Source organism: Acinonyx jubatus, chromosome A3 (genome assembly GCF_027475565.1).
Source record: "Acinonyx jubatus isolate Ajub_Pintada_27869175 chromosome A3, VMU_Ajub_asm_v1.0, whole genome shotgun sequence".
Classification (NCBI taxonomy): Eukaryota; Metazoa; Chordata; class Mammalia; order Carnivora; family Felidae; genus Acinonyx; species Acinonyx jubatus.
Window position 1 is genome coordinate 80721860 of NC_069388.1, and position 25898 is coordinate 80747757.

Genomic DNA, 25898 nt, shown 5'->3' on the forward strand with positions numbered 1-25898 from the left:
GTGTACATAACAAATTATAACAAAGACTGAGAAAAATCAGCTACTTTCTACAATGGCTTTAAAATATAAGTAACAGGAGCAACCAGCATGCCTCTTCCTACTTTCATTGCTATAACTGAGCTACAATGCTTTCTTATTCCACCTAAAAAAAGTGTCAGTAATGTCTGGCAAGTGAACCCAAAGAAACAGAGAATGAACACCAAAAATGTAGAAAGCTTGAACACCTCATTAGAAATAAATGTACTCCTTGTTCTTTAATATCCACTATACCTCTGAGTAGCTGAATCTCCAACCTCTTGCATTGCTCTGAAAAATATTGGTGCTCATCTCCATTGGCTCAAACTTCTACCCCTAGGTTGGTGTGTTATGGGCTCGAATGGTATAGCAGGATTTACATTTGCCTGTGAGTGAAGAAATACTAACAGGGGTGCCTGAGTGCCTCAGTTGGTTGAGTGTCCAACTCTTAATTTCGACTCAGATCATGATTGTGGTTCGTGAGTTCAGGCCCCATGTCAGGTTCTGTGCTGGCAGTGTGGAAGTCTGCTTGAGATTCTCCCTCCCTCTTTCTCTGCCCCTCCCTGTTCACTCTCTCTCAAAATAAAAACAATTTTTAAAAATAAATTAAAAAAAAAAAGAAATACTAACAGTGGTTGAAATAACAAAGAGTTTATTTTTTTCTCACAAAATTAAAAGTGTGGGGTTAGGCAGTCCAGGACTCGAAGGATGGGTCAAATGTAACCTTCCACCTCATGGTCCTCAGAGTCACATGAAGGCTACTACCTACCAGCTATTTCATCCACATTCCAGATAAGAGGAAAGTCAAAAGTCTTGTCTTCAGGAGGTTTTGTCTTTTTATCCAAGAAGGGATATCCTCCCCTGAGGAAGGGGGAAGAATCTGGTTTCCAGAGTTGCTACAATATTAGACTCAAATGTCCAGTGTTCAACAAAAAGAAATTACAAGGCATTAAACAAAACAGAAGAGGAAAGTATGGCCCATTGAAAGGGAAAAAAATAAATCAATGGAAAATGTCCTTGAAAAAGACCTACTGGTGACATACTAGACAAAGATTGTAAAACAACTATTTTCAAGACACTCAATGAACTAAAGGAAAATGTGAAGACAGTCAAGAAAATGATGTGTGAAACAAAATGAAAATATCAATAAAGAGATAGAAAACCTTTTAAAAAAAACTAAAAAGAAGCTCTGCAGCTGAAAAGCACAATAACTGAAATGAAAATTTCACTAGAAGTATTCAATGGTAGATTTGAGCAGAAGAAAGAATCAGCAAATTTGAAGATACGACACTGGGAATTATTGAGTCTGAGGAATAGAAAGAATAAAATTGAAGAAAAGCAAGCAGAGCCCAAGGGAGCTGTGGGACAAGTTAAGCAATAAACGCACCATGGAATCTCAGAAGAGAGAGAGGAAGGGGTAGAGAGAATATTTGAAGAAATAATGCTGAAAACTCCCAAATGTGATGAAAGACATGAATACAAACATCCAAAAAGCTCACCTAACTCCAAAGTTGATGAACTCAAAGAGATCCACACTGAGGCATATTATAATAAAACTTTCAAAAGACAAAGGGTGAATCTTGAAGGCAGGAAGAGAGAAGTCAATTGTCATGTACAAGGGAATCCTCAATCAGGTTATCAGTACATTTCTCATCAGAAACTCTGCAGGCCACCAGACAGTTAGCCAATATATTCCAAGTTCTAAAAGAATGAAACTGTCAACCAAGAATCCTACATCTCATAATACTGTCCTTCAAAAGGGAGGAGAAAGTCAGACATTTCCAAATAAATACAAGCAGAGGGAGTTCATGACAACTAGGCCTATCCTGCCAGAAATGTTCTCAGGAACCCAGCAAGGTTAAAGGAAAAGACTCTGAACAGAAACTTAAAGACATCTGAGGAAACAAAGATCTCAATAAAGGTAAATACAAGGACAATTATAAAAAACAGTATTATTGCAAAACTAGTTTTTAACTGTACTTTTTATTTTCAATATGATTCAAGACACAAATAGATTTAAAGAAAAAAAATTATTAGTGGAAAAGCTAGTATTACTGTAACTGGTTTGTACTCCAAATCTGTTTTTTTCTGCAATTTAAGAGACTACTGCATAACATCAACAACCAAAAGGGGTTGGGATGGAGCTACAAATGAGCAGAGTTTTTGTATGTTATTGAAGTTGGGTTGGTATAAATTCAAATTAGAATGTTACAACTTTAGGACGTTAAACGTAATCCCTATGGTAACTACAAGGAAAGTAGCTATAGAATATACACAAAAAGAAATGAAACATTTCACTATTAACAATTGTCTCAGCACAAAAGAAGACATTAATATAGGACATGAGAGACAAAAACAGCTATTAAGTCATAGAGAAAACTAATACCACAATGGCAGAAGTCCCTCCTTATCAGTAATCCCTTTAAATCAGTTGCATTTCTATACATAACAATGAACAATCTGAAAAAGAAAATCAATTCAATTTACAATAGCATCAAAAAGAATAAAACACTTAGAAATTAATCAAGGAGGTGAAACACATGTACAATGGAAACTAGAAAACATTGCTAAAGAAATTAAAGAGAACATAAATAAGTGGAAATACATCTCATGTTCATGGATTGGAAGACAATATGGTTAAAATGCCAATACTACCCAAAAGACCTACAGATTCAATGCAATCCCTATCAATATCCCAAAGCTGTTTTTTTTTTTTTTTTTGCAGAAATAGAAAAACCATCGTAAAATTCATATGGAATCTCAAGGGACTTGGAATACTGAAAGCAATCTTGAAAAAGAAGGACAAACTTAGAGGACTTATACTTCCTGATTTCAAATTTTACTACAAAGTGACAGTAATCAAAACTGTGGTATTGGCACAAAGAGAGACATACAGATGAGTGGAACAGAACAGAGAGCCCAGATACAAACCCTCACCTATATGGATAAATGATTTTTGACAGGGGTGCTAAGACCCTTTGGTAGGAAAGGATAGTCTTTTCAACAAATGGTGTTGGGAAAACCAGATATCCACATGCAAAGGAATGAAGCTAGACCCTTACCCTAACACCATATACAAAAATCAGCTCAAAATGGATGAAGTACCTAAATGTAAGACCTCAAACATAACTCTCAAGATGAAAACATGACAGAAGCCTCATGACATTGAATTACGCATTGATTTATTGGATATAACACCAAAGGCACCAGTAACAAAAGAAAAAATAGACAAATTAGACTTTAAGAAAATTTACAAGTTTTGTGCATCAAAAAACACTGTCAACAGGGGTGCGTGGGTGGTGCAGCCAGTTAAACGTCTGACTCCTGATCTGAGCCCAAGTCATGATATCACAGTTCCTGAGTTCGAGCCCCACGTCGGGCTCTGCTGATGGTATAGAGCCTGCTTGGGATTCTGTCTCTCCTTCTCTCTGTTCCTCCCCTGCTTGTTCATTCTCTCTCTCTCTCTCTCTCTCTCTCTCAAAATAAATAAACAAAAACTTAAAAGAAAACCCACTGTCAAAAGAGTAAAAGGGCAACCCACAGAATGGGAAAAAATATTTGCAAATCATATACCTGATAAGGGATTAATATCCATAATATATAAAGAACTCCTAAAAGTCAGTAACAACAAAAACAACCACCCTGACTCAAAAATGGGCAAAGGATTTGCTTTGTTTTGCTTTGTTTTTAAAAATTTTTTAATGTTTATTTATTTTTGAGAGAGACAGAGCAGGAGCAGGGGAGGGGCAGAGAGAGAGGGAGGGAGACACAGAATCCAAAGCAGGTTCCAGCCTCTGAGCTGTCAGCACAGAGCCTGATGCAGTGCTCGAACTCACAACCATGAGATCATGACCTGAGCCAAATTCGGATGTTTAACCAACTGAGCCACCCAGGCGCCCCAAAATGGGCAAAATATTTGAAGACATTACTCCAGAGAAGAAGTATGAATGACCAGCAAGCACAAGAAAAGGTGCTCAACATCACTAATCATTAGAGTAATCCAAATCCAAACTACAATGAGATATTATCTCACACCTGTTAGGAGGGCTACTATCAAAAAACCAGAAAACAACAAGTGCTGACAAGGATGTGGAGAAACTGGAACCCTTGGGCATCATTAGTGGGAATGTAAAATGGGTACAGCCATTGTGGAAAACAGTATGGCAGTTCTTCAAAAAATTAAAAATAGAATTACCATACGACCCACCAATTTCTTCACTTCTGGTATATACCAAAAAGAATCAAGAGCAGGGTCTTGGAGAGATATCTGTACACCCAAGTTCACAGCAGCATTATTCACAGTAGCTAAAATGTGGAAGCAACCCAAATGCTCATCAATAGATGAATGGACACGGGAAATGTGGTATACACATATAATAGAATATTATTCAGCCTTAAGAAGGCTGAAGTTCCTGAAAGAAATTCTGCAATATGCTACAACATGAATGAACCTCATGCATGGATGAAGACATTATGCTAAGTGAAATAAGCCCATCACAAAAAGACAAATACTACATGATTCCACTTATTTGAACAAGTACTTAGGGTAGTCAAAAGCAAAGACAGAAAGCGGCTACCAGGGGCTGGAGGTAGGGGAGAATAGGAAGTTATTGTTTCATGGGTATGAAGTTTCAGTTTTACAAGATGAAAAGAGTTCTGGGAATGGATGGTGGTGATGACTGTACAACAGTGTGGATGTATTTAATACCCCTGAACAGTGTACTTAAAAATGGCTAAGTTCAATGCTATGTTATATGTATTTTACCAACAAAACCGAAATAAAAACCACCACCACCACCACCACGGAAACAGAATGAAGTAACAGGGGGAATAGATATAACATTGATAATTAACAAAATTTGCCATAAGTGGTAAAAGACTAGGCTTAAATTTATGATTTCGTTGAGGGGGAAAAAAAGAATTAAAATGTCAAATGATTATTAACAATTGAAACAGCTTTGTATTGGTCAGTAATCACCACAATGGCATCTTGGACTTATTCATATAACCCTTGTCCCTGAGGAACTCCATATGTTTCCTACATATATTAACTTTTCTCACAAGGTTAAATGAGACATTTTCCAGAGGATATTTGCATAAAGTAAAGGAAAGAAATACAGAATATAGAACCTCCGAATGAACCCTTGGGCCAAGTACTATGCTAAATGTGTAACATACGTGCCTCATTTTCTCCTCCCAGAGACCCTATGAGGGGGATTCAGAAAGGTTAGGCAAGCTTTATTTAAAGGCCGTCATGAGAAATGCAAACTGAGTCTCGTCAGGTTCACTAAACCTGAGTGTGGTGAACCGAAGAGACTCTTCATTAACCCAGTACTCACCCGTTATCAAAGAGGTTTGCAAGAGCAGGCCTTGTGAGCAGTATGTACACTGAAACAAACAAAAAGGTCTCAATACTGAGGTCCACATGGTGAAGTCGTCAGTGCTAGACCAGTAGAAGAAGGGAGAGAAAAAGGAGGGAAGGAAGCAAGAGAGAGGCAGAGCTTTGGTCACTAGGAAATAACTCCCAAAGACTTACAGGAACTAAAACCACGTCACCTAGGGTATTATTCCCTTTAATTCAAATATCAGTTCACAGGTGGGTAGCTTTAACTCAAGGAAATTCAACTTTAAAGAACATGTATGCAACATACTTAAGTCCAGAATATGTTCAAACTTGGTAGGGTATCATATAGCCATTAGTTAACATTAGAATGTGCTCCTGAATATACAGAGTTTCTAACTCAATCCGAGCTTATTTCTAGGTCTTTAACCATTCTGTAGACATCCCCCCCAAAAAGTGGTGTCACAACATTATTACTAAGCAAAACACTAAAAATACCAAAACACAATGGAAGCTATTCTTATTTGAGCACATATACAACTCCCATTGTTATTAAGAGAGCCAAGCACACACTCATTTGGAGGGAAAAAAAAAGAAATACTGTGTAATGCCTCAGAGTTATTGTAAGTGATGCATTAGCTTCCTACGACTCAATAAAAAAAGCAGAGACTGGTTAAATTTACAGTTTTCAAATATGTACATGTCCAATCAAATTATTTATTTTGTGTTAATTTTAACTTAAAAAATTACTCCACATGAAACGGTTGCATCACTGATAGATTAGATCATAACACTCTTTTCAGAAAAGCAAAGATAAGTTTAGTAAGTTTAAATAATATACTAAATAAAGGTTCCCTTTCACATCTGAGAAAACATGTGAGTTAAAATCAAGTATGGGGACTTCTGGAGTCAGTTTCATAATTACTTATGACCCCACAAGCAGTAAGAGCAAAAATTCTTTATAGGAATTTTTTTTTTAATTCACAATTATGTGGCTGCGTACATATTCACCACTAGCTATGCAGATCATAAGGTCTGAAAAGCAAATAGGTACACTCTCTGGATTTTGAGACCTTGGTCTTTCTTTGAAGAATGGGTGTGGTAGTGGTGGGGGAGGGGGGCCTTAAAGCTGGAAGAGGCCTGGGAAGCTCATCCAAGACTTTGATTTGAAAAAGACGGATAAACCAACATTGGGTCCGCTTACTGCCTGGTTGCAACAGTGGATGTATTTCTTTTACCGCAGCGTGTGTGTGGAGGGGGTTGACGTGATTTTTAATCGGATATTACCAAAATGAGTTTACAACACTTTTTGTTTTTCAACTAATAATTTTTTTTTTTTTTTTTTTTTACTAAAACATCTTCCCCCCCCCCCCAATGGACAAAGACTTGGGCCCTCTAATGGCTTCATTCGAGTTGGTTTTTAAGACCTGGACACTGATTGGGTGATAGTTAATCTCCAAGATTAACATCACTTAGTGAATATTGTATTGTTCCACTGTTCTCACTGTCATTTTGGCATTTGGGGCCTCGCTCTGCTGCTTCTGCTGGCGCACTTACCAGCTAATGAAACCTAGCCCAGGAGCAGCTGCCTGAATCTATGTCAAACTGCATCTGGCACCCATCTATCTTCCAGCCATCTAAATTCACCTCTGAAATCATACAAAAGCAGCGCAGAGCTCCCTGCAGCCACACCAGCACACCAGTCTTTGTTTCATCCAGACTGTAAAGCAATTTTAGACCTTTTGTTTTTTTAATTTGCCACATGTTTTAGAGCGGCAGCTTTTGAAAGGAATGACGGAAAAGTTGTTTTTGTTTTTTCGTTTTTGTGTGTGTTCTTTTTTTTTTTTAAATCATGAGACTGTCAAGTCTTAAAAATATCCTGTTAAAATTTGGTAGACCATCATTAGCACAGTTTTGGCTGAAACAATACATTTAGGGGCTTGCCAGTAGAGACACACTGGTGCCGACAGATCCCAGACAAGGAGGCGAGTCTGCTTAAAATTCTTGAGTTGTCACGGTTATTAAATATGCTGTGCCACAAAACCTTCCAGTACTCAAGGTCTGCTCCGTATCGGCTCTGCTAAATTATCAAAAATGCTGGTTTTAGCAGGAAAACACTTAACATGTGAACCCAAGGAACATTATTTTCAAGGGTCATTGTACGAGAAACGTTTTCCTGAATGAATATATATTTAATACATATGGAATACATTTATTTAATAGATATAAAATGTAAATATTTTACAGATGAACCTTTTTCCAAAAATAGTAATTAGTTGGATCAATCTCAAACAATTGACTCTTCTCCTGCCCTCCTGATGATAATGACCTTTATAAGAGAATACTATTTTCTTCTACTTCAATGGGTAAGGCTTGTGCCATTAAAAGGGAGTGTAACAGGGGCACCTGGGTGGCTCAGTTGGTTGGGCTTCCGACTTCAGCTCAGGTCATGATCTCGCCTTTCTTGAGTTGGAGCCCCGCCGTGCTGACAGCTCAGCCTGGAGCCTGCTTCTGATTCTGTGTCTCCCTCTCTCTCCCCCCGCTTATGCAATGTCTCTCTGTCTCTCAGAAATAAACATTAAAAAAAAAAAAAGAGTGTAACAAAAAAAGAAGAAGAAGAAGGGAAGGGGGGGAGAGAGAGAGAAAGAAAAGAAAGAGAAAGAAAGAAAAAAGTGTAACAAACATGTACTAAAGGATCTACAAGGAAAGCCAATCTCAGATGATGCCTCAAGCAAGCTTAGCTCTTAGATTAGAAATAAGTGAAAAAATGGTGGGGTTTTTTTTTTTTTTTTTTTTGCTCATTCATTGATTTTATTCTAATATATATGTTCGAAGCATACACATATATATAACCAATTTCTCTTTAGACAGTATTCTGTCTGCATCCTATACTTTCTTTTTATTATGCATTTACCGTTCCAAACTTTTTGGGTGTACAGTTCATTGGCATTAATATTGTACATTCATATTGTTGTACAATGTACAACATTCATATTGTTGTACAACCATCACCTCTTATCTGTTTCCAGAAATTTTTTAAAATACTCTCAAACAGAAAGTCTGTACTTACTAAACAATAACACTCCATTCCTTCCTGCCCCAAGCCTCTGATAACCTCTATTCTACATTCTGTCTTTATGAGTTTGACATTTTAGGTGCCTTATGTAAGTGGAGTCATGCAATATTTGCTCGTTTGTACCTGCCTTATTTCACTTAGTATGTTTTCCAGGTTCACCTATATATATGTTGTTGCATGTATTAGAATTTCATTTCTTTTTAAGGCTAAATAATATTCTGTTCTATGTATATACCACATCTTGCTTAACCAGTCATCTGTCAGCAGGCATTTCAGTAGCTTCTACCTTTGGCTACCGTGAGTAATGCTGCTCTGAACATTGGCATACTAGGATGCGAGTTCCTGCTTTCAAGTCTTTTGGGTATGCCCTAGAAATGGAATTACTGGATCATATGGTAATTCTATAACCTTTTGAGAAACTGAAGAGTAGCTTTTTAAAACAAAGCTCCTAAAACTTAAATTTGTCCTTGTAATGAGTCATACATCAGTTTCACAACTAAAATTCTTCCTCTCTCTAGTGAGGAGCTTACCGGTTCCCTCCATGTTACTAAACCAATGGTCATCCTCAGTCCTTTTCTTACTTGACCTGCACAGCTGATCGGCCGATCACTCCCTCCTCCTCCAGGAAACGCCTTGTCCACTTGGCCTCCAGGATCCCACCCTCTTGGTCCTGCTCTGTCACTGGCCACATCATCTCAGCCTCTCTCAGCTGGTTCTTCTCCCTCTCCCTGACCTCTACAGGGTTCCTGGGGTTCAGTGTTTGGAATTCTTCACTAAACACCTTCTTGGAGATCTCATCTAGTTTCATGGCTTTAAATACCATATAAATGCTGGCAACTTGCAAACATAAATGTCCAGTGCGTATACTTCTCCTCTGAGCTCCAGACTGGAATACCCAACTGCCCATTCAACGTCTCCACTTAGATGTCTCAAATTCAACATGCACTCCTCAACTTCCTCCCAAAGCTGCCCCTCACCCCGCCCCCCCCCCCCCCCCAGATTTCTCTAGTTCAGTTATTGGCAACACCATTTGTCAAGTCTTCTGCTCCAAAACCTTGGAGTCATCACTGATTCCTCTTTCCTTCATACCCCACATCCAATCTGTCAGCAAATCCTGTTGGCTCTGTCTTCAAAATCTAAATACAAATGGATAATTTCTCATATTTCGATTGCCACAACCCCAGTCCACTTTTTGCCCTAAAGTACTGAGATAGCTTCTGAAGTACTCTTGCTTTTACCCTGTTCCTCTACTGTCTATTCTCAATACAGCAGCCAGAATGACCCTTTTGAAAATGTTAAGTCAGGTTGTGTCACTGCTCCACTCAAAATCCTCCAGTACCTCCCCATTTCACGTGAAGTAGGACCCAAAGACTTCACAACATCCTAAAGCACTCTCTATGTTCTGCATTCTCATTGTTTCTCTAATTCATTACCAAACCACTCTCCCTCACTCATTCTTGTTCCTTCCATGCTGGCTTCACTTCCTTGCTAGTCCTTGAACACACTAGACACCTTTCTACCTCAAAGCCTTTACATTGGCTGATCCTTTTGCCTGGAACTCTCTTCCTCCCCATACCTGCATGATTTTTCCCTTAATTCCTTCAAAATTGTTCAAGCGACACTGTCCTTTGTTTTTAAACCCTGTATAAAATTGCAAATCACAACCCTCTCGCTCTTGCAGTCTTTTCTGTATCCCCAAATGCCAAACCCTGAGCAATCCTTTAAAACTTTTTTTCCACAGCACTTAGCATCTCTTCATATATTATATAATTTATGTATTATGTTCATTGTCTTTTGCCCCAGTTAAACTGTAAGCTCCGTGAAAGCAAGAGATCCCCCACCCCTCACCTACTGATTTTGTTCACTGTTGTATTTCGGGCATTTAGAAGAGTGTCTATCATGAGGCAGATGTTCAATCGATAGTTTTTAAATGAAGAGGTCAGCAGAGAGACCCCCTTCATTTTGGGATGTGCCTAATATGGCTACATTCAAATGTTCAGCCTCTCTCCCTTAAAGCAACCCACAAACAGTTTTTAAGCACCTCCTATTAGTCAGCCACTGTACTAGCTGCTGGTGAAATACAGTTATCCATCCCTTCCTTCATGAGGTTCACAGTCCAATGGAGTTCTCAGGAGTTCATAATTTTCAATTTAATTTTTTGAGATAATTATATTTCCACACACTGTTGTAACAAACAACACCAAGAGATTCCATGTACCCTTTACTCAGTTTCCCCCCAGGGTGGCACCTTACGAAACTATAGCACAGGATATTAGCATGGATATAGTCAGGATACAGAACCTTTCCGTCACCACACTGATCCCTCGTGTTGCCTTTTGATAGCCATATCCACTTCCCTCTCTTTGCCCATCACCTTCCTTAACCCCTGGGAATCACTAATCTGTTCTCCATTTCTGTAATTTTGTCACTTCAAGATCATTCTATGCATGGAATTATACAGTATACAACCTTTCGGGACTGGCTTTTTTCACTCAGCACAGCTCACCCAAGTTGTGGCACGTATCATTCGTAACTAGTATGCTGAACATACGAGTTAGTTTCACCGTTCACTCATTGAAGGATCTCAGCTGTTTCCAGTTTGGGACTACCATGAATAAAGCTGCTTTAAACATTCATGTACAGGTTTGTGCATGAACTAAGTTTTCATTTTTCTGGGATAACTGCACAAGGGTGCAACTGCTGGGCCGTGTGGTAGTGGCATGTTTAGCTTTTGAAGAACCTGCCAGCCTGTTTTCCAAAGTGTCTGCGATATGTTACATTCCTACCAGCCATGTATCTGTAACCTACTTTCTCAGCATCCTCGCCAGCATTTAGTGTTGTCACTATTTTTTTTATTTTAGCCATTCTGATAGATCCGTTTGTATCTCCTTGTGGTTTTAATTTGCATTTCCCTAGTCTAATGATGTTCAACACCTTTTTGTCATCTGCATATATCCTTTGGTGTAATGTCTCTTCATGTCTTTTGCCCATTTTTAAATTGGATTGTTTGGTTTTTTTACTGTTGGGTTTTGAAAGTTCTTTATATATTTAGATATTAGTCCTTTGTCAGATATTTTCTCCTACTCTGCAGCTTGTTTTTTCATCTTATTAACATAGTCTCTCATAAGGCAAACTTTAACTTCGATGATATAACCTGTCATTTCTTCCTTTCACAGATCATGCATTTCATGTGTACTGCAATTTATTCTGTAATGGATCAGAGTCTTAAATGAGTCAGAGTTTGCCAGACTGAGAAAAGGGAAAGAAAACATTCAGGGCTAATGTATCAGAATGCTGATACTAGCTATGATGCCAGTGGCTTAAAATATATGAGAACTGCAGAACTCTCTGACAATCCTATACTTACAATAATACTCTATATGTGTAACTTCTTTATAAGAGGATGGGAAGTAAGAGCTCTGTGTTTATAATATCAAATATTTGGGGCTTGGCTAATATAGACACTTTCTATAAAAACAAGGAAATTACTAATGCCAAGCTCTCTGAGATAATATACAATTCTAGATACTAGAAATGGAACTCCGAAAGAATTTTTCTGTACAAATAATGTGGTGGTAATTAGATTTAAAAAAATTTTTTTTTAATTTTTACATTTATTTATTTTTGAGAGACAGAGACAGACAGAGCGTTAGCACGGGAGGGGCAGAGAGAGAGGGAGACACAGAATCTGAAGCAGGCTCCAGGCTGAGCTGTCAGCACAGAGCCCGATGCGGGGCTCGAACCCACGAACCATAAGATCATGACCTGAGCCGAAGTCAGACGCTCAACCAACTGATACTCAACCAAGAGTATTCTAAGTAGAGGGGCTTCTCCTTTATTTGACAGGATCATGTTTACAGAATGCTCTACAAAATTTTCTAGATAATCAATGAAGCTTACCTCTTTCAGAATGCCAAAACGTTTTCTCTTCACCACAATGGAAGACTCTGGATCATCATTACTAAATCTAAGTATTTTACTATGTGGTAATGTTGTTAAATGAGCAAAGCTTTGGGGCTACCAGAGAATCGGTTGCCCCTGTATCAAATTCCTCTGAACTGCCAGCTTAGTTTTAGCTTTGGCCTTCTGTACCTCCCTGTTTGTTACTGGACATTCTGCTGTCGATTTTTGCAGCTGTCATGATGCCTACTTCTCGATATACTTCCTCCTAACCTGCAGTGGTTTGGGAAGCCCTGTAACTAAGCTAATAAGAATTCTATCTGTCTAAATTAAGAGTAATAGGCTCTGAACGAGGACATGATTTTACTCACCTCTGAGTAAAATGCATTAGTGCATTTCATGCGATAATCATTTTAATGCTGTTGAAAGCTTTGGGCAGAGCCTTCCAGCTTCCCCCAATATGTATTCTTCCTTTCTTCAGGAACAACGTAATTTTTAGTTGAGCTCATGACTGCTCGGCCAAAGCCTTAATTTCCTAGCCTTTTTTGTAGCAGGTGGGGGTGGTGGTGGCCACACGACTATGTTCTGGCAAATGGGATAGAGCGCTTAAATGACGGCTTATGTGACTTATGTGTTGTGCCCATCTTTCCCCCGAGTCTGTGCTCCCTTTCCAGTGGCTGTTTTCGTGGGTGTTGCGCCATCCTAGACAAAGGTAATGCTCCAGGGTAGTGAAGTGAAAAGATAGAAAGGGATATGATAACAGTTCTAGTGTATTGTTCCCTGGTCCTTTATCTATTACATCTTTGCGTATCACTAATATTTTCAAGAAATGCCATCACATTCTTAAAATGAAATGAATTCTAAGTTAAAATACATACTATGTAGAACTTTCTGAGAGGAATGTTGTGGTAGGCAGCCCCTAATATGGTCCCCATTGACTCCCGCTTCCTGGTATTCAGGTTCTTGTGAAATTCCCTTCTCTTGAGTATAGGCCGACCTGGTGACGCACTTCTAACAAACAGACGCAGCAAATGTGACGGGATGTCGCTTTCAAGATTAGATTTACAAAAAGATTGTGGCCTCCATCTTACTCACCCTTTCTGGCTCAATTGCTCTGATGGAAGCCAGACGCCATATTGTGCTATTCTAGACAGAGGCCCACAAATCAAGGAATTCCTTCCAACAGCCCATGAGGGACTGAGGCCTTCATTCCAACTGCCTATGAGGAACTAAATCCTGTCCTCCTGTCACTCACCAGGTGAGTGAGCTTAGAAGTAGATCCTCCCTCAACCATGTCTTCATATGAGACCACAGCCCTGCTTGGCATTGAGAGACCCAAACACAGAGGCACTCAACCAGGCTGCACCCGAATTCTTTACTCACAGAAACTAAAATGGTAAATACTTATTGTTTTAACCTAAGTTTTGGGGTAATCTGTTATATAGCAATTGATAATTAATATAGCTGTTCTAAAACAGAAATATCAATGATAAGAGGTCATAGTTTCAAAAAGTCATACATAAATTTCATTTCATGGTTTTGCTATTTTTATACATACTAGAAATTTGTAGGTAGTGCTCATGTGAAAAAGAAATACAGAATACAGACTATGAAAATAACTTTATTTATCTTTATACAATTGGACACTAGCAAATCAGATCTTTGAAGGTAACCAAATTACTAGATATTTTGCAACTAATGATTTTATATCAAAACAATGATCTCTATGACATAGTCATAAAGATTTCTTACTCTTTTCCACCAAAATAAAATAGTATCTTGATTATAATATACTTCAGGATATTATATATAATATATATATAATGAATATAATATAATTCAGGATCAAGCTCTAATTGTGTGACATTTATAAAATGTTATAAAATCCATGAGATACCAATAATAACAAGTATATTTCTGAATGTTCAGATTTGGAAATGTTTAATGATTAGTAATTTAAATATTTGTATCTTGGTAATCCCAACTCCCTAAGTAGAGAGCAATCAACTTTTTTTCTCCAGATTCATTTTTTTTAACTTAAGTGGAGCAATTTTTTTAACAAGTTTACTGAGATAGAATTCACATATCATACAAACCATCCATACAAAGCATCTAATTCAATGGCTTTTAGTATATTCACAGAGTCATACAATCAACTGCTTTTTGCACTTGGTGTTTTGAGAGGCCAGGATGGAAAGAAAATAGAAGGAAGGGAGTTTTACGCAATCTACCACCCTTTTCAAAGGCTAAAGCCCCATCTTCCAAAGTTAAACTGCAGGAATTTTCTCAAAGTTTATTCTCCTTCAGACAACTGGCCCAAACTCCTAGATTCCTTTTCAGTCTTTAGTTTACGGACTCTGCCCTCCATGCCTGCAGCCCTACATTTGCGCCTGGCCACCACTCTTTCCCCTTCCCTCTAGCTGCAGATTCAAAGCACATGGTACTCTCTAGCACAGAGCTCCTGTAGAGTGTGTAAAATGCCACAAATGGGAGACAGGTATGCTGAGATGCTGATCCGTCAGTCTGCAGGGCAGTCACAGAGGGCCCAAAGCAATGGCAAGTCTTCAGCCAGTGCCTCTGCTCGTGCTCTTCAGTATTTTTTATGTGTCACAGCATGAAAAAGATCGTGACACATTACTCTAATTTGACTTATTTGGTGAACATCGACACCAACTAGGTTCCATTACGCTGCTAGGTACTGGGGCAACAACAACAACAACAAAAAGACAGTCCCTTTGAGTCTGAAAACGGGACATATAAGTAATTACACTGTGATGTGAGCTCCAGAGTAATGGTGTCACAGATCGCAGCAAAGAAAGCTCCTAGAACTGGTTTGCAAAACAAAAGAGAAGAGGGAAGAAAAAAAAACAAACAGGTGAGAAATGGCCGCCTCTAGCTGAGGAATTGCCTTCTCAGGGAACCTGGAAGGTAAGTAAGTGCCACCTTCTGTACCTTATCACCCTATCCCACCACCAGCACAGTGCCTGGCTTATTCTAGGTAGTAAACAACTTGGCTGGAGGAACAGAGTTCACACGCCTTATGCAATGTGACCCAATAACCAAGGGTTCTCTTTTGCCAGACTCTGCAGAATTACAAAACTGTTGGAACATGTGATCTTTGTCTTTAGTCTCCCTTAATTGATCCTTTGGGGGGACTCCTATGAGCTGGTATTTCTCAATTCTTCGTCAAATGTAAGCATAAGAATTCATTTAATTTAATTCAAGAAATAATTAATGATTGCCCACTATGATAGAAAGCCTTTTACTGGAAAATTAACAGATTTCACAACACTCATTTAAAAAAAAGCCACTATCTGCCAAATAAACTTGGTAAGAAAAACTAGGTTCTAGGAAAGTCATGCCCTTTTTTATCTTTTTCCTTTCTTTCTTTTTTTAAATGTAAGGAAGAACTTCTGAGAAGAAATAAACAAGAACTGCCTTGCCCAAGAGGAGACACCTAGGAATGTTAAGAAACTAGGAAAGCATAGTAGAGAACTTGAACTCAGAACAGGGAAACACTTATAACAAATCAGAGAGAAAAGCAAACTGAGTGCAACCATCACATTCATTTTATATATCCCTGGTAATTTGTGATGGCTTTAGACTTCATCCTCTGCAACAATGTATCGTAGAATTCAAGTATGCTTGGTGTTTATTTTCCATTACCTTTTAACTTTTTTTTAATTTTAGAGTGAGAGAGAAGGGGGGAGGGAGGAGAGAGGGAGGGAGGGAGAGGGAGGGGGAGGGAGGGGGAGAGGGAGAGAGAGAGAGAGAGAGAGAGAGAGAGAGAGAGAGAGGATGAATGAATGAATCCCAAGCAGGCTCCATGCTCGGTGCAGAGCCCGATGCAGGGCTTTATCCCAAGACCCTGGGACCATGACCTGGGCAGACATCAAGAGTCGAGGCTCTACCGACCCAGCCACCCAGGTACCCTGTTCCCATTATTTTTTAAATACAGCTCCAGACAAACAAAACAAGCCCTCCTACTAGAGAGCAAAAAAGAAAACTACAGAAAATACAAAGTGACAGCTATAGCACATTCTATTTATTTTGAACTACAAAAAATACCACTGATGAACAGCTGTCAAATATAGCAAACTCAAAAAATGTAGAAAGAGGACATGCATACAGGAAACAAGAGTGCAAATAATAAGAAGTGTAACTATTACTCTGTCACACTTAATCCCTGGGATCCACAGCACTTAAGGAATTCCTGGTAGCTGAATCTATACAACAGGAAGAGTAATACTGCTGTCCTTAAAACTAACTCTTCTCTGGGCTGGCCAAAATTTTCCTTCTAATTGTGAACATTGTGCCCCATCTAATCAAAGCAACAAAATTCCCCCAGAAAAGGAATCCTCATAAAGTTTTCCTTGAGTCTGCCCTTGCAGTGGATTACAATCTCCTGCTTGGGGTGAAAAGTCATACTTCAGAGGGAGGACTATCAAAACCAGAAACTATTCTTGAGAAGCAGGTGGACAAGCATATTACAAACACTATGAGATGATTAAATGAAGTTAAAAATTGAATTTGAATTGAATTCCACCTATAACCCTGAACTCCTAATTTTGGTTGTCTTCCTTCCTCCACCCCCACCCCCTACGTGAAGACACCTTTTAAAAACTCTATTAGAATGTAGCAGAACTGACTGGTTTGGTTTTAAGTATTTCTTCCTGTATCTGGCAGGCTCATAATCAGTGAGGTGTTTCAAAAGATGAAGAGCAAAAGGAAACTGAATGAGGGGGCTGGATGATGTAATTTGATTCTAACAGAGAACCTGTAAAATCCATGAACAGAATATCAGACAATGAATAATTAAGAAATGATTTAAAAATTTACCAAATATCCTAGTGATTACGTGTGAATTTTACCTGATTTTATTTTTTCCTTGGGCTTGAATGCATTATTTGCTGAATATTACAAGTAAGTAATTTATTATCTTCCAATTCTGATAAAACTGAATATTGAAGATCACTTTCACTAAGGACAAAATGATTCCTTATACATTCTTGCCTCACTTCATTCTTTGCTTTAGCAAAAGTGTTTTTGTCGTGGGTAACACTACAAATCGTGGCACAGATTATTTATCAATGGATTTGATAACTGAAGAGATCAACTATTAAAATTATGCCTCATCATTTGGCACATTTGGTTTTGGTCTCTAGTTTTCTTTTGGCAGGTATTAGTTCATAATGGTACCGAATAACACTTTGCAGGAATGTATACTTTGAAAATATGTTCCTTGTAAATGAAATCGATAAATGCTCAATATGTACTTTTCAACATCTTTAACTGGATTTTCCTGGAACTTATATTATTGCTTGTAATCTCAAACTTTTTACTGTCTTCTATGCCTTTTTTGTTCGAAACTGAAGACAAAATACAGAACTTTCAAATTGTGGAGAGTTTCTTCTTCTTCTTCTTCTTCTTCTTCTTCTTTTTTTTTTTTTGCAAATACTCTCTCTCCATAAGTATAACTCATTATCTTTCCAAGGAATCTTTCTGAAATAAATTGATCATAACTAAACTTGTATCTGGGACCTGTTTAAATAAATTTTATTATAGCTCAATGCCTAGTTCTCAAAATAATGCCATGTATTTTAAATAAAAGACAATTAAGGAGTCAACTTTTTAGTTTTCAAAACTTCATTTTAAAAGTGTACTGTACTGTATTTTAGGGATGCAACAGGAATAAGACTCATGATACATTTAATCAATTTTATTGTTCTTTGCAAATAACCCATTTTTTTTTTTAACATTTATTTATTTTTGAGACAGACAGAGACAGAGCATGAACGAGGGAGGGTCAGAGAGAGGGAGACACAGAATCTGAAACAGGCTCCAGGCTCTGAGCTGTCAGCACAGAGCCCGATGCAGGGCTCGAACTCACGGACCGTGAAATCATGACCTGAGCCATCGGCCGCTTTAACCGACTGAGCCACCCAGGCGCCCCTGCAAAGAATCAATTTTTATTTCACAGTTTTTAAAATATTCTTTACTGTTTTTTATTTATTGATTTCTCTTTATTATTTTCTTCCATTTACTTTGGGTTTCATTTGCTCTTCTTTTCCTAGTTTATCCAGGTAGAAACTTAAGTCATTGACTTCGGATCAGTTTTCTTTTCTAGTGTAAGCATTTAAAACTATGCATCTCCCTCAGCACTGCTTAACCTGCGTCTCACAAATTTTAATACATTGATTTCATTTTCTTTCAGTTCAAAATATTTTCTATTTTCCCTTACAATTCCTTTAAACCAAATGTTGTTTTAAAACTGTAGAGTTCAGGGGCACCTGTGTGGCTAGGTTAAGCATCCAACTTTGGCTCAGGTCATGATCTCACAGTTCGTGAGTTTGAGCCCCACGTTGGGCTCTGTGCTGACAGCTCAGAGCCTGCAGCCTGCTTTGGATTCTGTGTCTCCTTCTCTCTTTGCCCCTCCCCCACTTGTGCTCTGTGTATCTCTCTCTCTAAAATAAACAAACATTTTTAAAAAGTTTTTTTTTTTTAAGTGTAGAGTTTAATTTCCAAATACTTGGGAAATCTCACAGGTATATTTCTGTTGTTGATTTCTAGTTTGACTCCATTGTGGTCAGAGAATACATTCTCCATGATTTCAATCTTTAAAAATTTACCGAGACTTTTTCTACAGCCAAGAATATAGTCTATCTTGGTGAATGCTCTAGTTCACTTGAAAAGAAGATGTATTCTGCTGCTACTACTAGGTGGAGTATTCTATAAAAATCAATTAAGTTGGTTGATGGTGTTTCTCAAGACTTCCAGTTCTGATTTTTTTGTCTATTTGTTCTATCAATTTTTGGGTAGAGAGTGCTGAAGTCTCTAACTCAAATAAGGATTTATCTATTTCTGCTTTTAGTGCTGTCAAGTTTTACATTATATAATTTGAACTTATATTAGTAAGTACATACAGATTTAAAATCTGAATGTCTTCTTGATAAAGCAACCCTTTTTATCATGCTATTAGGTCTATTATTGTGTAACAACCCTAAAATTTAGCAGCTGAAAACAGCATTTATTTTTTTAATATAATTTATTGTCAAATTGGCTTACATACAATAAATACCCAGTGTTCATCCCAACAAGTGCCCTCCTCAATGCCCATCACCCATCCCTTCCCCCCATCAGTTTGTTCTTGTATTTAAGAGTCTCTTATGGTTTGCCTCTCTCCTTCTCTGTTTGTAACTATTTTTCTCCCCTTCCCTTCCCCCATGGTCTTCTGTTAAGTTTCTGAAAATCCACATATGAGTTAAAACATATATCTGTCCTTTTCTGACTGACTTATTTCACTTAGCATAAAACCCTCCAGTTCCATCTATGCTGCTGCAAATGGCATGATGTCATTCTTTCTCATGGCCAAGTAGTATTACATTGTATATATAAACCACATCATCTTTATCCGTTCATCAGTTGATGGACATTTAGGCTCTTTCCATAATTTGGCTATTGTTGAAAGCGGTGTTATAAATATTGGGGTACATGTGCCCCTATGCATCAGCACTCTTATATCCCTTGGGTAAATTCCTAGTAGTGCTATTGCTGGGTAATAGGATAGTTCTACTTTTAATTTTTTGAGGAACCTCCACACTGTTTTCCAGAGCAGCTGCACCAGTTTGCATTCCCACCAACAGTGCAAGAGCATTCCTTAAAAAACAGCATTTATTATCTTACACAGGTTCTGAGGGTCAGAAATCCAGGGACAGCCTCAGTTCCTCAGCATATGAACCTTTCTACAGAGAGCAACCAAGTTGTAAGCTACAGTATCTTTTATCTCTTCCATCATATTCTATTCATGGTCATTAAGTCCAACCACTACTCAAAGGGAGAATTAGCCTCCACCTCTTAAAGAAAGGAGTGTCAAACAATTTGAGTATACACTTAAAACTATCACAATCATTAGGAAATGTCTCTCTTAATCCCTAGTGATATTTCTTATTCTACGATATAATTTGCCTGATAATGATATAGGTACTACAGCTTTCTTTTGATTAGTGTTTGTATAGTTTTTTTTTTCTATTCTTTTACTTTTAACCTATCTGTCTTTATATTTTAAGTGTATAAATAATATATAACTAGAGATGTTATTATAGAGTTGGGCCCTTTTTTTTTTTAATTTTTTTTTCAACGTTTTTATTTATTTGTGGGACATAGAGAGACAGAGCATGAACGGGGGAGGGGCAGAGAGAGAGGGAGACACACAATCAGAAACAGGCTCCAGGCTCTGAGCCATCAGCCCAGAGCCCGACGCAGGGCTCGAACCCACGGACCGCGAGATCGTGACCTGGCTGAAGTCGGACGCTTAAACGACTGCGCCACCCAGGCGCCCCAGTTGGGCCCTTCTTAAAGACAGTACATATAGTTGAGTCTTGTTTTTTAATCCAGTCTGATTCCTTTTAATTGGATTGTTTAAACCACTTACACTTAATGTAATTATTAAACTAGGTTGGCTCTAAGTCTAGCATCTCATCTGTTCGTTGTTCATTTTCCCTCTTTTCTTCCCTTCTTTTGGACTGTGTATATTTTACTATTTCATTTCATTTCTTTATTAGTATTTGCAATATGCATTTAAACTTAACAAAATATACCTTCAAATAATATTATACACCTTCACACATATTGTAACAACCATTCCTGGTACTGCTGATGCCATTCATTTTTCTTCTACATAAGTAATAAGACCCACAATATAATCTATTTGTTTGCTTTGAATAATCAATTGCTAAGAGTATTTTTTTTTTAATATTACATGGGGAAGTCTTTCCTATTTATCCACATATTTACCACATCTATTCTCTTTGTTCTTTTGCACACGTCTAAGTTTCCATCTGGGATCTTTTTCCTTCAGTCTGAAAATTTTCCTATTATATTTCTTGGTATGCAGATCTGCTGGCCATAAATTCTCCCACTTTTGTTGTTTCAAACATTTATTTTGTCTTCATATTTGAAGGATATTTTCACCTGGTACATTTCACCTGGGTACATTTTCCTTCAGCATCTAAAAGATGTTATTTCACTGTCTTCTGATTGTGTAGTTTCTGATGAGTAGTTTATGATACTTAAAAAAAATTCCCTGTATGTAAATGTCTCTTTAAATGTCTTTTTTCCTTCTGGCTTCTTTTAAGACTTTTATCTTCATATTGGTTTTCAACAATTTGGTTATGATGTACCTTGGTGTGGTTTTGTGTTTGTTCTGCTTCAGATTCATCTAGTTTCTTGAGTCTGTAAGGTTTAGTTTTCATCACATTTGGCTATTTTTGTCCTTTATTTTGTCTAATTTTTTTCTCCCTCCATCCTTAGAACTTCAAAATTGCATGAATATCAGACTACTTCTACTGTCCCACAGGTCACTGAAACTTTCATTTTTCTTTCTTTCTTTCTTTCTTTCTTTCTTTCTTTCTTTCTTTTCTTTCTTTCTCTCTTTTCTTTCTTTTTTTTTGTTTGCAGTCATTTTTCTCCATGCTTCATATTGAATAGTTTCTGTTGCTATGTCTTCCAGTTCACTGACCTTTTTATTCTGCATTTCTAAACTGCCAAGAATCCCATCCAGTAAAATTTTCATTTCAGACATTGTATTTTTCAGCTCTAGAAGTTTCTGTTTTTAAGTATCTTCCATTTCCGTCCTTATTTATGGTTATGTTTTATTTTAAGTCCTTGGTCATATTGATAATAATTGTCTACTAATTCATCATCTTAGTCATTTCTAGCCCCCCCCCCTTATACTGAATAATTTTTTTCTCCTGATGACGAATCATACTCTCTACTGCACATGTCTAGTCATTTTTTATTGAATGCTGGACATTATAAATGTTGCACTGTTAAGTGTCTGGGTTTCATTGCCTTTCTTTAAAAACTGTCATTTTGTTTTGACCAGCATTCAAATTACTTGCAGATCAACTTGATCCTTTCTAGGCTTGTTTTAAACTTTTGTTAGGAGAGCAGGGTTTCTCAACCTTGGCTCTACTGATATCTTGAGCCACATAATTCTTGGTTGTAGGGGGCCTGCTTTGTGGATTACAGGTTGTTTAGCAACATTCCTGGCCTCTACTCATTAGGTATCAGTAGCAACTCTCAGTTATGATGACACAAAATGTCTCTAGATATTGCCAAATGTCTTCTGGGGGGATAAAACTATCCTTGTTGAGAACCATTGGTGTAGGGTAGCTTTTACTCTAGGGCTGGTTCAGACCTATTTCCAAGATGTGACCTTTCTGGTACCTCTATTGAATGACCCCCTGGCTACTCAGAACTCAAACAGCATAATGCCATAGGTGAGGTCTGGGAATCATTAGCTTACAGGTCTTCTCAGTTCTTTGGTGTACAGAAAACAGTTAACATAGCAGGCCAGATTGCTATCTTTTGAAAGGCCTCCTGGAAACTTGGACTTCAGAAGTGTTCCCAACATAGTAACTGATAAGAGTGGCTCACTGGGCCTACAACGTTTGTACAAACAATATGGTTTATGCTGAACATCTGCTTTCTTCATAAAAATCTGGAATTTTGGTATGTGTCAGGTAGAACATGCCTACATGACCAGCTCCTAATAAAAACCCTGGTACTAGCCTCTAATGAGCTTCTCTGGTAGACAACATTGCACACATGTTACACAGGAAACTGTGTCCTATGTGACTCCACCGGGAGTGGACTCTTGGAAGCTCACACCTAGTTTCTTCCAGACTTCACCCCATGCACCTTTTCCCTCTACTGACTTTCTCTTTGTATTCTTTCATTGTAATAGATATTAGCCAGGAGTTTGACTATATGCCAAGTCCTATGAGTCCTCCTAGAGAGTCATCAAACTGACAGGGATCTTGGGACCACCAACACAACCAGCTTTGTGGAGTTTAACCACAGACATGCATAGCTTAGTATTCAGCAACAGATTCCAGGGACCACTATGCAGATGTCTGCATAGCTCCCCCTCTCCAGTACTTGGCTTCACAAATTCCAGTCTCTTCATCCTCATTGAACTCTAGTCTCTCTCTCCTCAGCTCACCCACAATGTGGACAAACAGTGCTCCAGGCAGAAACCTGTGATGATCTCAGGGCTTACTCCATTTTCTTCTTTCAGAAATCATAGTCCTACACTGCCTGCTGACCAGTTATGCATCTTCAAAGAACCAGCCATCCATAGTCACTAACACTGATTATATTCCCTGTTCCTCTATTTATCAATGCTTTATTTTATTCATTTTGTCTACCTTTTGATAATCTTTTTACTTCTTACCCACATCTCATTGAATAAGACTATTTCCAGCACTCTGTCCCACATGCCTCTTTATCTGAATCATATTCATTTATTCAACAGATATTTATTATACCTACTATAAGGGAGCCTAGTGTGGTAGTTAAGAGCACGGAGTCTGTAACCAGGATGCCTGGGGTCAAATTCTGTTTCCTCCCCTTAATAGCTATGTAGCCTTGGATCAAGTACTTAACCTCTCTGTGCCTCAGTTCCCTCATCAGTTAAATGGATACGACAGTATCTCCCACACAGGGTTGTTATGAGGGCATGTGACCCCCTCAACAACGCTGTGTGGGAGATACTGTTAACAAAGTTCTTAGAACTGTCCCTGGCACGTAGGAAGATCTACAGAGCACGACGACGACGACTACCACTACTACTAATGCAAGCATCGTCGCAGATGTTGGACAAAAGTAAGGCATAGTCCTTTTGTACAGGAGTTTAGAACCGATCAGAGAGCACACAAAAAGGAATTACGTAATATTTCAGTAGTTCAAATAAGTACTGTAACATAGCATTTACTGAGCACTAAACAGTTTTATCTTCCACTTAATCTTCATAGCAACCCCCCAAGTTAGAGAGGATGATGTCCATTTTACAAAGAAGGAAACTGAGTACTTGAGGGTTTACATAATCATCCAAAGTCATACAGCTGCTACACAGCTGGGATTTATACAGCATGCTACAGTTAATGGATGCACCTACTGGTTGCTAGATGAGACCACTGGAGACTGTGGCTACCCAGGGCTACCCACCACTGCCCCCCTTCTCCACTCAAGGCCTGAGAGGACTGGATATAGGGTGTGAGGAAGAGAGCTGGGGTTCCAGTTGAGATGACAAAAGCATGGAAAGAGATGCCATAAGCGGAGACAGAGCGTTTAGGAGGGTAAACTGGAGTCTGGGGAGAGGTAACAAATTTAACTCCGGATATGCTGAGGCCTGCAAGACAAAAGAATACTTTGTAATACCTTACTGGACACTGGATAAAAGGTGTTACCCATTATCTCCTTTTCTTACCTTAATTAATTACCTTTAGTGTTGTTTTCAACCCACATGTTCAAAGTCTTCTGGATGTATCAAAAGAACACTACTGAATATGTTTGGAGCAATATGTGTATTAGTTTGGGGGAAAAAATGGAAGGGCAAGAAGAAGGGTTGGAATGAAAATTATCAAATTTTTAGAAAAAGTGACACGTACACACGTACACAGCTTCTGCTGTGCCCTTACAATAAGAGCATAGTCAACAGTTTTTAAAAGTTAAGTAAACAGGTGGTAACCAAACAATTGGATTTACTACGTATTAGGGAAGGTAGAATGCAATTGTGCAACACTGGAATTTGACCAGACCATTGGGGTCAAGCAGTTAAATGTAAAAGGTGCTTCTGATTGCCTAGAATGTAAAAATGACTGCCATCTCATGCATTAACACAAAATTTCTAATCCTACTGACTTTCATTTCAGTTTTTCCTTAATTCTGTAAGTAATCAACCACATTTGGACAGAAGAGATAATACCCAAAAAAGTATACATGGGAAAAATCTTTTAATTAGTGATTTTGAAATAGTTCAGTGTGTGTATTAACAGTAGTTCTGTAAAAAAAAACCATGTGGAGAATATACCAACATTTAGTTTATGTTTTCACAAGTATATGCTCACTGTCTCATAATGAAGTACACAGAGCTCAAAACAGCCAACGCTACAGAGTGCTTACACTGACTGTTAACCATTACAGAAGAGGTTGAGAGATATTTGCTAATGACTACCATAAAAGGAATGGATGACTAAGAACGGAGAGGATGTGTGACTAAAAAGTCCCACTACAGTTCTTTGAAAATTCCCTGAATAACTAGGCATGCCAAATGTGGTCTGTCATAAAGTTATTTGATGCTAAACTCTGTAGTTAGACAACAAATGCATGCTTTGCCCAAAGGATAAAGCCTTTGTGTAAATCATTCAATTGCAGAGTGCCAAAACAGCAAGACCACTAATAAGTGAAAGTGTTAATCAAATTAAAGTGTGGCCCCAAGTTCAAAAGCTGCTAGGCTAGATTAGTCTAACTCCACAGATAGTTCCTTCAATCCCTAGGGTGCTGGACTACAGTACAGTTACCGGGCACATCAGGCTCCTGCTGTTTTTTCCTAGACCTGAAAATGTACAGAAAGTTTCTCGCAGATCTTCAAACACTAGAATAATCCAAGTCAACACATTACAGCCTATCTTTGGTAAATCAACCTCTTCACCCCAAAGGCTCACCACAGATATACTCAAACTGCAGCTATCAAGAGAAAATCCCAGTACACAGTTGGGAATG

The 25898-nt window shown here is 38.2% G+C and overlaps 1 protein-coding gene across 5 annotated transcripts in view; it reads right to left on the minus strand.

Moving 5' to 3' along the window:
• The window catches only part of SERTAD2 (SERTA domain containing 2), a 116704-nt gene that overhangs the window by 45024 nt on the left and 45782 nt on the right, over positions 1-25898 (minus strand). Inside the window, exon 2 of one of the 5 annotated variants that reach the window (XM_027072344.2) lies at positions 5355-5458. The exons of 3 other annotated variants lie outside the window; for them this stretch is intronic. The gene's annotated coding sequence lies outside the window, so the exon portion shown is untranslated. Of the gene's footprint in view, positions 1-5354; positions 7915-25898 lie in introns of those variants that run through there. One more of the 5 variants, XM_053200672.1, reaches the window with a different exon arrangement.